This window comes from Bubalus bubalis, chromosome X, assembly GCF_019923935.1.
Source record: "Bubalus bubalis isolate 160015118507 breed Murrah chromosome X, NDDB_SH_1, whole genome shotgun sequence".
Taxonomy (NCBI): Eukaryota; Metazoa; Chordata; class Mammalia; order Artiodactyla; family Bovidae; genus Bubalus; species Bubalus bubalis.
The window spans coordinates 46,389,889-46,404,027 of NC_059181.1; the positions used below are offsets into that span (position 1 = coordinate 46,389,889).

A 14,139-nucleotide genomic window follows, 5' to 3' on the forward strand; every position below is an offset into this window, starting at 1 on the left:
GGCTTAAAGCTCAACATTCAGAAAACAAAGATCATGGCATCTGGTCCCATCACTTCATGGGAAATAGATGGGGGAACAGTGGAAACAGTGGCTGACTTTATTTTTTTGGGCTCCAAAATCACTTCAGATGGTGACGGCAGCCATGAAATTAAAAGATGCTTACTCCTTGGAAGGAAAGTTATGACCAACCTAGATAGCATATTCAAAAGCAGAGACATTACTTTGTCAACAAAGGTTCGTCTAGTCAAGGCTATGGTTTTTCCTGTGGTCACGTATGGATGTGAGAGTTGGATTGTGAAGAAGGCTGAGTGCCGAAGAATTGATGCTTTTGAACTGTGGTGCTGGAGAAGACTCTTGAGAGTCCCTTGGACTGCAAGGAGATCCAACCAGTCCATTCTGAAGGAGATCAGCCCTGGGATTTCTTTGGAAGGAATGATGCTAAAGCTGAAACTCCAGTACTTTGGCCACCTCATGCGAAGAGTTGACTCATTGGAAAAGACTCTGATGCTGGGAGGGGTTGGGGGCAGGAGGAGAAGGGGACGGCAGAGGATGAGATGGCTGGATGGCATCACTGACTCGATGGACGTGAGTCTGGGTGAACTCCGGGAGTTGGTGATGGACAGGGAGGCCTGGCGTGCTACGATTCATGGGGTCACTAAGAGTTGGACATGACTGAGCAACTGAACTGAACTGAACTGATGCTATTCCATTGGCCTATATTTCTGTTTTTGTACCAGTACCATCTTATTTGATTACTGTACCTTTCTAGTATAGTCTAAAGTCAGGTAGCCTGATTCCTCCAGGCACATTTTTCTTTCTCAAAAAGACTGTTTTGGCTTTTCAGAGTCTTTTGTATTTCCATAAAAATTGCAAAATAATTTGTTATAATTCTGTGAGAAATTCCATAGGTAATTTGATAGGGATTTCACTGAATCTGTAGATTTCTTTGGGTAGTACAGTCATTTTCAAAATATTGATTCTTCCAATCCAAGAACGTGGTATATTTCTCCATGTATTTGTGTTGTCCTTAATTTCTGTCACCAATATATTACAGCTTTCTGAGTGCAGGTCTTTTGGCTCCTTTATTCCTAAATATTTTATTTTTTCATGTGGTATTAAATGAAATTGTTTCCTTAATTTCTCTTTAACTTTCTTTGTTAGCGTATATGAATGCAAGAGATTTATCTGTATTAATTTTGCATCCTGTAACTTTATCAAATTCATTGATGAGCTCTACTAGTTTTCTAGGAGCATCTTTATGATTTTCTATATATAATATCATGTCATTTGCAAACAGTGACAGTTTGACTTCTTCTTCCCCAATATGGATTCCTTTTATTTCTTTTTCTTCTCTGCTATCTGTGTCTAGGACTTCCAAAAGCGTGTTGAACAAAAGTGATATGAGTAACATCCTTATCTTGTTGCTGATCTTAGAGGAAATGCTTTCATCTTTTCAACACTGAGTATGTTATTAGCTGTAGGTTTGTCATATATGGCCTGTATTATGTTGTGGTAGGTTCTGTCTAAGGCCACTTTTGGAGAGTTTTTAACATAAATGAGTGTTGAATTTTATTATAAGTTTTTCTGTATTTATTGATATGTTTATATGGTTTTTATTCTTTAATTTGTTAATATAGTGTATCACATAGATTGATTTTCATGTCTTGAAGAATCCTTGCACCCCTGGGATAAATCCAAATTGATCAGGGTATATAATACCTTCAATATATTGTTGGATTTGGTTTGCTATTTTGTTGAGGATTTTTGCATCTATATTTATCAGTGATGTTGGCCTGTAACTTTTTTTGGTGTGGTATCTTTGCCTGGCTTTGGTATCAGGGTGATGATACCCTCATAAAATCAGTTTGGGAGTGGTCCTTTGTCTACTAATTTTTGGAAGAGTTTGAGAAGGATATGTATTAGCTCTTCTCTAAATGTTTGATATAATTTGCCTGTGAAGCCATCTGGTGCTGGACTTATGTTTGTTGGAAAATTATTAATCAGTTTCAGTTTCATTAATTGTGATTGGTCTGTTCACATTTTCTTTCTTCTGGTTCAGTATTGGAAGATAGTATCTCTTTAAGAATTTGTCCATTTTTTTTCCCAGTTGGCCATTTTATTGGCATATAGTTGCTTGTAGTATTCTCTTATGATCCTTTGTATTTGTGCTGTGACAGTTGTAACATACCTTCTTCATTTCTACTTTTACTGATTTGATCCTCTCCTTTTTTCTCTTGATGAGTCTGGCTAAAGTTTTTTTAGCTTTGTTTTTCTCAAAGAACTATTAGTTTCATTGATCTTTGCTATTGTTTTCTTCATTTTTATTTCATTTACTTCTGCTCTGATCTTTATGATTTCTTTTCTTCAACTAGTTTGGGTTTTGTTTGTTCTTTTCTCTCTAGTTGATTTAGGTGTCAAGTTAGGTTGTTTATTTGAGATTTTTCTCCTTTCTTGAGATGAGATTGTATTGCTATAAATTTCCCTCTTAGAGTTGCTTTTGCTGCATTCCATAGGTTTGGGGTCACCATGTTTTCATCGTCATTTATTTCTAGATATTTTAAAATTTCATCTTTGATTTCTTCAATGATCCATTGGTTATTTAGTAGCATACTGTTTAGCCTCCATGTGTTTGGGTTTTTTACAGCTTTTCCTATAATTGATTTTAAAATTTGTGGTTGGAAAAATGCTTAATATGATTTCAATTTTCTTAAATTTACAGAGACTTGATTTCTGATCTGAGATAAGATCTATCCTGGAGAATGTTCCTAGTGCATTTGAGAAGAAAGTATATTTTGCTGCTTTCATTTGGGATGTCTTCTAAATATAAATTAATTCTATCTGGTATAATGTGTCATTTAAGGCTTTTGTTTTTTAAATTCTTTGTCTGGATGGTCTGTGCATTGGAGTAAGTGGGGTGTTAAAATGAAAGTGAAGTCGCTCAGTAATGTCCAACTCTTTGTGACCCCATGGACTGTAGCCTACCAGGCTCCTCTGTCCATGGGATTTTCCAGACAAGAATACTAGAGTGGGTTGCCATTTCTTTCTCCAGGGGATCTTCCCAGCCCAGGGATCGAACCTGGGTCTCCTGCATTGTAGGCAGACGTTTTTACCATCTGAACCACCAGGGAAGTCAGGGTGTTAAAGTCCCCCACTATTATGGTGTTACCATTGATTTCAGCTCTTATGCCAGTTAGCATTTGTCTTAAGTATCAAGATGCTTCTCTGTTGGGTACATGCTGCTGCTGCTGCTAAGTTGCTTCAGTTGTGTCTGACTCTGTGCAACCCCATAGACAGGAGCCCACTAGGCTCCTCTGTCCCTGGGATTCTCCAGGCAAGAATACTGGAGTGGGTTGCCATTTCCTTCTCCAATGCATGAAAATGAAAAGTGAAAGTGAAGTTGCTCAGTCATGGCCGACTCTTAGCAACCCTATGGACTGCAGCCTACCAGGCTCCTCCACCCATGGGATTTTCCAGGCAAGATTACTGGAGTGGGTTGCCATTGCCTTCTCCAGTGTTGGGTACATAAATATTCACAACTGTTTTATCTTCTCAGATTTATCCTTTGATCATTATCTAATGTCCTTCCTTATCTCTTGCAACAGTCTTTATTACAAAGTCTATTTTTTTCTGATGTGACTATTTCTACTCCAGCTTTCTTTTGATTTCCATTGCATGGACTATGTTTTTTCATGCCCCCACTTTCAGTCTATATATATCCCTAGGTCTGAAGTTGGTTTCTTGTAGAGAGCATATATATTTGTCTTGTTTTGGTATCCACTCAGTCACTCTATGTCTTTTGGTTGGAATATTTAGTCCATTCACATTTAAGGTCCAGAAGCAGAAGGTATTAAACGAGGTGGCAAGAATACATGGAAGAGTTGTACAAAAAAGGTCTTAATGACCTGGATAGCCACAATGGCGTGGTCACTCACATAGAGCCAGACATCTTGCAGTCTGAAGTCAAGTGGACATTAGGAAATATTACTACCAACAAAGCTAGTGGAGGTGGTGGAATTCCAGCTGAGCTATTTCAAATCCTAAAAGATGATGCTGTGAAAGTGCCACACTCAATATGCCAGCAAACTTGGAAAAATCAGCAGTGGCCACAGGACTGGAAAAGGACAGTTTTCATTCCAATGACAAAGAAGGGCAATGGCAAAAAATGTTCAAACTACTACACAATTGTTTTAATTTCACATGCTAGCAAGGTAATGCTCAACATCCTTCAAGCTAGACTTCAACAGTATCTGATCTGAGAAATTTCAGATGTAGAAGCTGAATTTAGAAAAGACAGAAGAACCAGAGATCAATTTATCAACATCCATTTGATCACAGAAAAAGCAAGGGAATTCCAGAAAAGCATCTGCTACATTACTACACTAAAGTCTTTGACTTTAGTTTATGACTTTGTTGTGAATCACAACAAACTGGAAAATTCTTAAAGAGATGGAAATACCAGACCACCTTACCTGCATCCTGAGAAATCTGTATGTAGGACAAGAAACAACAGTTAGAACTGGACATGGAACAATGGACTGGTTTCAAATTGGGAAAGGAATATGTGAAAGCTTTATATCATCACTTTGCTTATTTAACTTATAGGCAGAGTTCAGTTCAGTTGCTCAGTCGTGTCCGACTCTTTGCGACCTCATGAATTGCAGCATGCCAAGCCTCCCTGTTCATCACCATCTCCCGGAGTTCACTCAAACTCACGTCCATCGAGTCAGTGATGCCATCCAGCCATCTCATCCTCTGTTGTCCCCTTTTCCTCCTGCCCTCAATCCCTCCCAGCATCAGAGTCTTTTCCAATGGGTCAACTCTTCGCATGAGGTGGCCAAAGTACTGGAGTTTCAGCTTTAGCATCATTCCTTCCAAAGAACACTCAGGGTATATCTTTAGAATGGACTGGTTGGATCTCCTTGCAGTCCAAGGGACCCTTAAGAGTCTTCTCCAACACCACAGTTCAAAAGTACATGATGTGAAATACCAGACTGGATGAATCACAAGCTGGAATCAAAATTGCCAGGAAAAATATCATTAACTTAAGATAAGCAGATGACATATCCTTAATGCAGAAAGTGAAGAGGAACTAACTAAAGAGCCCCATTGAGGAAGATGAAAGAGGAGAGTGAAAAACCTGGCTTAAAATCCAACATTCAAAAAATGAAAATCATGGCACCCTGTCCCATCACTTTATGGCAAATAGATGGGGAAAAAATGGAAACAGTGACAAACTTTATTTTCATGGCCTCCAAATTCACTGTGTGTAGTGACTGTATACATGAAATTAAAAGACATTTGCTCCTTGGGAGAAAAGCTATGACAAACCTAGACAGTATTTTGAAAAACAGAGACATCACTTTGCCAACAATGGTCCATATAGTCAAGCTATGGTTTTTCCAGTAGTCATGTATGGATGTGAGAGTTGGATCATAAACAAGGCTGAGAGCCATAAAAATGATGCTTTCGAACTACGGTGCTGGAGAAGACTCTTGAGAGTTCCTTGGAAAGCAAGGAGATCAAACCAATCAATATTAAAGTAAATCAGCCATGAATATTCTTTGGAAGGATTGATGGTGAAGCCAAAGTCCCAATACTTTGGCCACCTGATGCAAAGATCTAACTCATTGGAAAATACTGATACTGGGAAAGATTGAAGGCAGGAGGAGAAGGGGGTGAGATGGTTGGATGGCATCACTGACTCAGTGGACATGAGTTGGAACAAACTCTGGGAGATGGTGAAGAACAGGAAAGCCTGGTGTGCTGCACTTTAGACAGTTCCCCTGCAGAGCAACCTGGAGCTTGAGCAGTGTAGACCACGAAAGCACACATGCCATGAGTGGGGGAAAACCCAGTGTGGCCCAGACACTGCGAGCACTCCCCACACATGCCAGTGATATTTGTTTGCAGTGTTCCTTCCTCCCCACAGCACAACTGAAAAAGTGAGCCTAAATAAGTGACCACTTCCACCCCCTTGTGTCAGAGTGGAAATTATACACTGAAGAGACTTGCAAACAGAAGGGGCCAAAACAAACAGAGGGAACTGCTTGGGAAGTGACAGGTGCAACAGGTTAAATCCCTGTAGCTAGCACCAACTACATTAGAAGGGGCCTACAGACCTCAAAAAGAGGGACAAGGAATGATCTGAAACTGAACTGACACCACAGTGTCCGCAACAGCTCCAGAGAAATTCCTAGATATATTTTACTATTACCATTTTTAAAATTTTTAATTTTAAGTCCTTTATTACTCTTTTAATTTTCATTTTTATAACCTACTATTACCTTGCAAAAAAAAGACCCTATGTTTAAAGCAAATTTCATATATACTTTTTATAATTTTTGTGATTTTTTTTAATATTGTATTTTTGAAGATCCGACCTTTACACTAGATTTTTAATCTTTGCCTTTTAGTCTTTGTTATCAATTTTGTACCTTTACAAATCTAATTTTCAGTACCCATTTTTACTTAGGAGTGTGATTGCTGGCTTGATTGCCCTCTCCCCTTTTTGACTCTCCTTTTTCTCCCCCAGGTCACCTCTATCGCCTCCTTCCCCCTTCTCTTCTGTACCCAATTCTGTGAATCTCTTTGGATATTCTGGGCTGTGGAGAACACTTAGGGAACTGATCACTGACTAGATCTGCATCTCTACTTTTGACTCCCCCTCTTCTACTGGTCACCTCTATCTCCCTCGTCCCTCTTCTCTTCTCTATGTAACTCTGTGAACCTCTCTGGGTGTCCCTCTCTGTGACCCTCTCTGGGTGTCCCTTACTGTGGAGAAACTTGCATCTTTAACCTAGATGTTTTATCACTGATGCTGTATAGATGGAGAAGTCTTGAGGCTACTGTAAGAATAAGACTGAAAACCAGAGGCAGGAGGGTTAAGTCCAAATCCTGAGAATACCAGGGAACTCCTGACTCCATGGAACATTAATTGACAAGAGCTCATCCAAAAGCCTCCATACCTATACTGAAACCAAGCTCCACCCAAGGGCCAACAAGCTCCAGAGCAAGACATACCATGCAAATTCTCCAGCAACACAGGAACATAGCCCTGAGCTTCAATATGCAGGCTGCCCAAAGTTACTCCAAACCCACTGACATCTCATAACTCATTACTAGACACCTCATTGCACTTCAGAGAGAAGAAATCCAGCTCCACCCACCAAACACTGACACAAGCTTCCCTAACCAGGAAACCTTTACAACCCACCCACACAACCCTACCCACAGGGAGGAAACTCCACAATAAAGAGAACTCCACAAACTGCCAGAATATGGACAGTGAAAGTGAAGCCGCTCAGTCGTGTCCAACTCTTTGTGACCTCATGGACTGTAGCCTACCAGGCTCCTCCCTCCATGAGATTCTCCAGGCAAGAGTACTGGAGTGGGTTACCATTTCCTTCCCCAGGGGATCTTCCCAACCCAGAGATCAAACCTGGGTCTCCCGCATTCCAGGCAGATGCTTTAACCTCTGAGCCACCAGGGAAGCCCAGAATATGGAAAGGTCACCCCAAACACAGCAATATAAACAAGATGAAGAGGCAGAGAAATACCCAGCAGGTAAAGGAACAGGATAAATGCCCACTATATCAAACAAAAGAGGAAGAGATAGGGAATCTACCTGATAAAGAATTCTGAAAAATGATAGTGAAAATGATCCAAAGTCTTGAAAACAAAATGGAGTTACAGATAAATAGCCTGGAGACAAGGATTGAGAAGATGCAAGAAAGGTTTAATGAGGACCTAGAAGAAATAAAAAAGAGTCACTATATAATGAATAATGCAATAAATGAGATTAAAAACACTCTGGAGTGAACCAACAGTAGAATAACAGAGGTAGAAGATAGGATAAGTGAGGTAGAAGGTAGAATGGTAGAAATAAATGAAACAGAGAGGAAAAAAGAAAAACTAATTAAAAGAACTGAGGACAATCTCAGAGACCTTTGGGACAATGTTAAACGCCCCAACATTCGAATCATAGGAGTCCCAGAAGAAGAAGAAGACAAAAAGAAAGACCATGAGAAAATACTTGAGGAGATAATGGTTGAAAACTTCCCTAAAATAGGGAAGGAAGTAATCACCCAAGTTCAAGAAACCCAGAGAGTCCCAAACAGGATAAACCCAAGGTGAAACACCCCAAGACACATTTTAATCAAATTAACAAAGATCAAACACAAAGAACAAATATTAAAAGCAGCAAGGGAAAAGCAACAAATAACACACAAGGGGATTCCCATAAGAATAACAGCTGATCTTTCAATAGAAACTCTTCAGGCCAGAAGGGAATGGCTGGACATACTTTAAAGTGATGAAAGAGAAAAACCTATAACCCAGATTACTGTACCCAGAAAGGATTTCATTCAAATGTGAGGTAGAAATCAAAAGCTTTACAGGCAAGCAAAGGCTGAGAGAATTCAGCACCACCAAACCAGTTCTCCAACAAATCCTAAAGGATCTTCCCTGCACAGGAAACACAGGAAAGGTGTATAAACTCGAACTCAAAACAACAACGTAATTGGCAACGGGATCGGACTTATCAATAATTACCTTAAATGTAATTGGGTTGATTGCCCCAACCAAAAGACAAAGGCTGGCTGAATGGATACAAAAACAAGACCCCTATATATGCTGTCTACAAGAGACCCACCTCAAAACAAGGGACACATACAGACTGAAAATGAAGGGCTGTAAAAAGATATTTCATGCAAATGGAGACCAAAAGAAAGCAGAAGTAGCAATATTCATATCAGATAAAATAGATTTTGAATGAAGGCCATGAAAAGAGACAAAGAAGAATACTACATAATGATAAAAGGGTCAATCCAAGAAGAATATATAGCAATTATAAATATATATGTACCCATCATAGGAGCACCACAATATGTAATGCTAACAAGTATGAGGTGAGAAATTAACAGTAACACAATAAGAGTGGGAGACTTTCATACCCCACTCACACCTATGGATAGATCAACTAAACAGAAAATTAACAAGGAAACACAAACTTTAAATGATACAACAGACCAGTTAGACCTAATTGATATCTACAGGACATTTCACTCAAAACAATGAATTTCAACTTTTTCTCAAGTGTGCACAGAACATTTCTAGGATAGATTACATCCTAGGCCATAAATCTAGTCTTGGTAAATTCAAATAAATGAAATCATTCCATGCATCTTTTCTGATCACAATGTGGTAAGATTAGATGTCAACTACAGGAAAAAAAATATTAAAAATACAAATATATGGATGCTAAACAACACGCTTCTGAATAACCAACAAATCACAGAAGAAATCAAAAAAGAAATCAAAACATGCATAGAAATGGATGAAAATGAAAACACAACAACTGAAAACATGGGACTCAGTAAAAGCAGTGCTAAGGGGAAGGTTAATAGCAATACAAACTTACCTCACGAAACAGGGGAAAAATTAAATAAATAACCTAACTCTAAACCTAAAAGAATTAGGAAAAAGAAGAAATCTATAACCCTAGGATTAGTAGAAAGAAAGAAATCATAAAAATTAGGGCAGAAATGAATGAAAAAGAAACAAAGGAGACCTTAGCAAAAAAAAAAAATTAACAAAACTAAAAGCTGGTTCTTTGAGAAGGTAAATAAATAGACAAACCATTAGCCAGATTCATCAATAAAAAAAGGGAGAAGAATCAAACAACAAAATTAGAAATGAAAATGGAGAAATCACAACAGACAACACAGAAATACAAAGGATCATAAGAAACTACTATCAGCAACTATATGCCAATAAAATAGAAAACTGGGACGAAATGAACAAATTCTTAGAAAAGTATAACTTTCCAAAACTGAACCAGGAAGAAATAGAAAATCTTAACAAACCCATCACAAGCATGGAAATCGAAACTGTAATCTGAAATCTTCCAGCAAATTAAAAGCTTTTGAACAAAAAAGGAAACTGTAATCAAGGTAAAAAGACAGCCTTCAGAATGGAAGAAGATAATAGCAAACGAAGCAACTGACAAAGAATTCATCTCAAAAATATACAAGCAGCTCCTGCAGCTCAATTCAGGAAAATAAACTACCCAATCAAAAAATGGGCCAAAGAACTAAAAAGACATTTCTCCAAAGAAGACATACAGAAGAGTAGCAAACACATGAAAAGATGCTCACCATCATTCATTATTAGAGAAATGCAAATCAAAGCCACAATGAGGTACCATTTCACGCCAGTCAGAATGGCTGTTATCCAAAAGTCTACAAGCAATAAATGCTGGAGAGGGTGTGGAGAAAAGGGAACCCTCTTACACTGTTGGTGTGAATGCAAACTAGTACAGCCACTATGGAGAACAGTGTGGAGATTCCTTTAAAAACTGGAAATAGAACTGCCATATGACCCAGAAATCCCAATACTGGGCACACACACTGAGGAAACCAGAATTGAAAGAGACACGTGTACCCCAATGTTCATAGCAGCACTGTTTACAATAGGCAGGACATGGAAGCAACCTAGATGTCCATCAGCAGATAAATGGATAAGAAAGCTGTGATAACCTTTGTGATAAGAAAGCTGTATATTTCATATACACAATGGAATATTGCTCTGCGATTAAAAATAATGCATTTGAATCAGTTCTAATGAGGTGGATGAAATTGGAGCCTATTATACAAAGTGAAGTATATCAGAAAGAAATACACCAATACAGTGTATTAATGCATATATATGAAATTTAGAAAGATGGTAATGATGACACTATATGTGAAACAGCAAACGAAATACAGATGTAAATAACAATCCTTTGGACTCTGTGGGAGAAGGCAAGGGTGGGATGATTTGAGAGGGTAGCGTTGAAAAGTGTATATTATCATATGTGAAGTGGATCGGTGGTCCAGGTTCGATGCATGAGACAGGGTGCTCAGGGCTGGTGCACTGGGATGACCCTAAGGGATGGGATGGGGAGGGAGGTGGGAGGGGGCTTCTGGATGTGGAACACATGTGCACTCATGACTGATTCATGTCGATGTAGGGCCAAAACCACTACAATATTGTAAAGTAATTACCTCACTTCAGTCACTCAGTCGTGTCCAACTCTTTGCAACCCCATGAACCGCAGCTCACCAGGCCTCCCTGTCCATCACCAACTCTCTGAGCCCACCCAAATCCACGTCCATTGAGTCGGTGATGGCATCCAACCATCTCATTCTCTGTCATTCCCTTCTCCTGCCCTCAATCTTTCCCAGTATCAAGGTCTTTTCAAATGAATCAGCTCTTCACATCAGGTGGCCAAATTAATGGAGTTTCAGCTTCAACATCAGTCCTTCCAATGAACACCCAGGACTGATCTCCTTTATGATAGACTGGTTGGATCTCCTTGCAGTCCAAGGGACGTCTTCTCCACACCACAGTTCAAAAGCATCAATTCTTCAGCACTCAGGTTTTTTTAATAGTTCAACTCTCACATCCATATGTGACCACTAGAAAAACCATAGCCTTGACTAGACGAATCTTTGTTGGCAAAGTAATGTCTCTGCTTTTTAATATGCAGTCTAGGTTGGTCATAATTTTTCTTCCAAGGAGTAAGCGTCTTTTAATTTTGTGGCTGCGGTCACCATCTGCAATGGTTTTGGAGCCCTGCAAAAAAAGTCAGCCACTGTTTCCACTGTTTCCTCATCTATCTGCCATGAAGTGATGGGACCAGATGCCATGATCTTAGTTTTCTGAATATTGAGCTTTAAGCCAACTTTTTCACTCTCCTCTTTTATTTTCATCAAGAGGATTTTTAGTTCCCCTTCACTTTCTGCCAAAGGGTGGTGTCATCTGCATCTCTGAGGTTATTGACATTTCTCCTGGCAATCTTGATTCCAGCTTGTGCTTCCTCCAGCCCAGCGTTTCTCATGATGTACTCTGCATATAAGTTAAATAAGCAGGGTGACAATATACAGCCTTGCTGCTACTGCTGCTGCTAAGTCACTTCAGTTGTGTCCGACTCTGTGCGACCCCATAGAAGGCAGCCCACCAGGCTCCCCCGTCCCTGGGATTCTCCAGGCAAGAACACTGGAGTGGGTTGCCATTTCTTTCTCCAATGCATGAAAGTGAAAAGTGAAAGTGAAGCCGCTCAGTCGTGACCGACTCTTAGCGGCCGCATGGACTGCAGCCTACCAGGCTCCTCTGCCCATGGGATTTTCCAGGCAAGAGTATTGGAGTGGGGTGCTATTGCCTTCTCCAATACAGCCTTGATGTACCCCTTTTCCTATTTGGAACCAGTCTGTTGTTCCATGTCCAGTTCTAAGTGTTGTTTCCTGACCTGCATACAGGTTTCTCAAGAGACAGTTCAGATGGTATGCTTTTCCCATCTCTTTCAGAATTTTTCACAGTTTATCGTGATCCACACAGTCAAAGGCCTTGGCATAGTCAATAATGCAGAAATAGATGTTTTTCTGGAACTCTCTTGCTTTTTCGATGATCTAGCATATGTTGGCAATTTGATCTCTGGTCCTCTGCCTTTTCTAAAACCAGCCTGAACATCTGGAAGTTCACAGTTCATGTATTGCTGAAGTCTGGCTTGGAGAATTTTAAGCATTACTTTACTAGTGTGTGAGATGAGTGCAATTGTGTGGTAGTTTGAGCATTCTTTGGCATTGCCTTTCTTTGGGATTGGAATGAAAACTGACCTTTTCCAGTCCTGTGGCCACTGCTGAGTTTTCCAAATTTGCTGGCATATTGAGTGCAGCACTTTCACAGCATCATCTTTCAGGATTTGAAATAGCTCAACTGGAATTCCGTCACCCCCACTAGCTTTGTTCATAGTGATGCTTTCTTTTTTTTTAATTTTATTTTATTTTTAAACTTTACATAACTGTATTAGTTTTGCCAAATATCAAAATGAATCTGCCACAGGTATACATGTGTTCCCCATCCTGAACCCTCCTCCCTCCTCCCTCCCCTAATGCCCACTTGACTTCACACTCCAGGATATCTGGCTCTAGGTGAGTGTTAGTGATCACACCATTATGATTATCTGGGTTGTGAAGATCTTTTTTGTATAGTTCTTCTGTGTATTCTTGTGACCTCTTCTTAATATCTCCAGCCTCTGTTAGGTCCATACCATTTCTGTGCTTTATTGAGCCTGCCTTTGCATGAAATGTTTCCTTGGTATGCTAATTAAAATTAATTAATTAAAAATAAAAATTAAGAAATAAAGAGAACACTGTAAGAGATGGAGAGAGGACAGAGTGTAGAACACTGGCTTCAGGTAAGAAAATAACTTGAGTTCCACCTTCTCTGATTTCCCAGTTTAACTAAGCATGTGTTTTACATGCTTTGGCTAGGGCAGAGCACATAGCAGTTTCTCATTCAAAGTCCTTGTATCTTCCCTTTGAGGATATCCTTGGTTTAAGTCAGCACTGAATTTCTAGAGGGTCCTTCAAAGCCCAGCTCAAAAGTGAGCAGTCCATGAAATTTTACATGATTCTCTTCTGCCCCCTGTACCACTAGTCAGATGTAACTTATCCAGGATTTCATAGCACACGTATAGGACTTCTACTTAGGTCCTCAAAATTTTGTCTCTAAATCAATTGGGAAATATGGGATTTACTGTGCTGGTTGGGGTGATCATGCCTGACTATCAAGGAGGAATTGGACTGTTACTTCACAATGGAAGTAAGGAAGAGCATGTCTGGAATACATGAGATCCCTTATGGCATCTTTTACTATTACCATGCCAGTGATTAAAGTCAGTGGAAAACTATGACAACCCAAGCCACGTAGGACTGCTAATGACCTGGACTTTTCAGAAATGAAGGTTTGGGTCACTCTGTCAGGCAAAGAACTACAGCCAGCTGAGGTGCTTGTTGAGAGTAAAGGGAATACTGAATGGACAGTGGAAGAATGTGGTTATGAATACTAGCTATGACTATGTGACCAGTTATAGGAATGAGGACTATAATTATCATGACTATTTCCTTCTCATTTTGTTTTAAATAGGTTTGTGTGAGTGTTTCTTCCTGAATGTTTTCACTAGATTAACTTTTTAATCAGTAAATTAGATTTCCCTCTATAATATGTGTGGGCCTCTTCTAATCAGTTAAAGGCCTAAATAGAAGCCCCCAAGCAAAAAGTATTTCACAGTGCACTGCCTTTTGATTTTAACTGGAACTT

The 14,139-nt window shown here is 39.5% G+C and overlaps 1 protein-coding gene and 1 non-coding gene across 5 annotated transcripts in view; both read right to left on the reverse strand.

Moving 5' to 3' along the window:
- ARHGEF9 (Cdc42 guanine nucleotide exchange factor 9) overlaps nucleotides 1–14,139 on the reverse strand; it is a 386,748-nt gene that overhangs the window by 288,376 nt on the left and 84,233 nt on the right. The window lies entirely within an intron of this gene.
- Nucleotides 3,056–3,128, reverse strand: TRNAC-ACA. Its single transcript has one exon. It is a non-coding gene; the product is annotated as a tRNA-Cys (tRNA).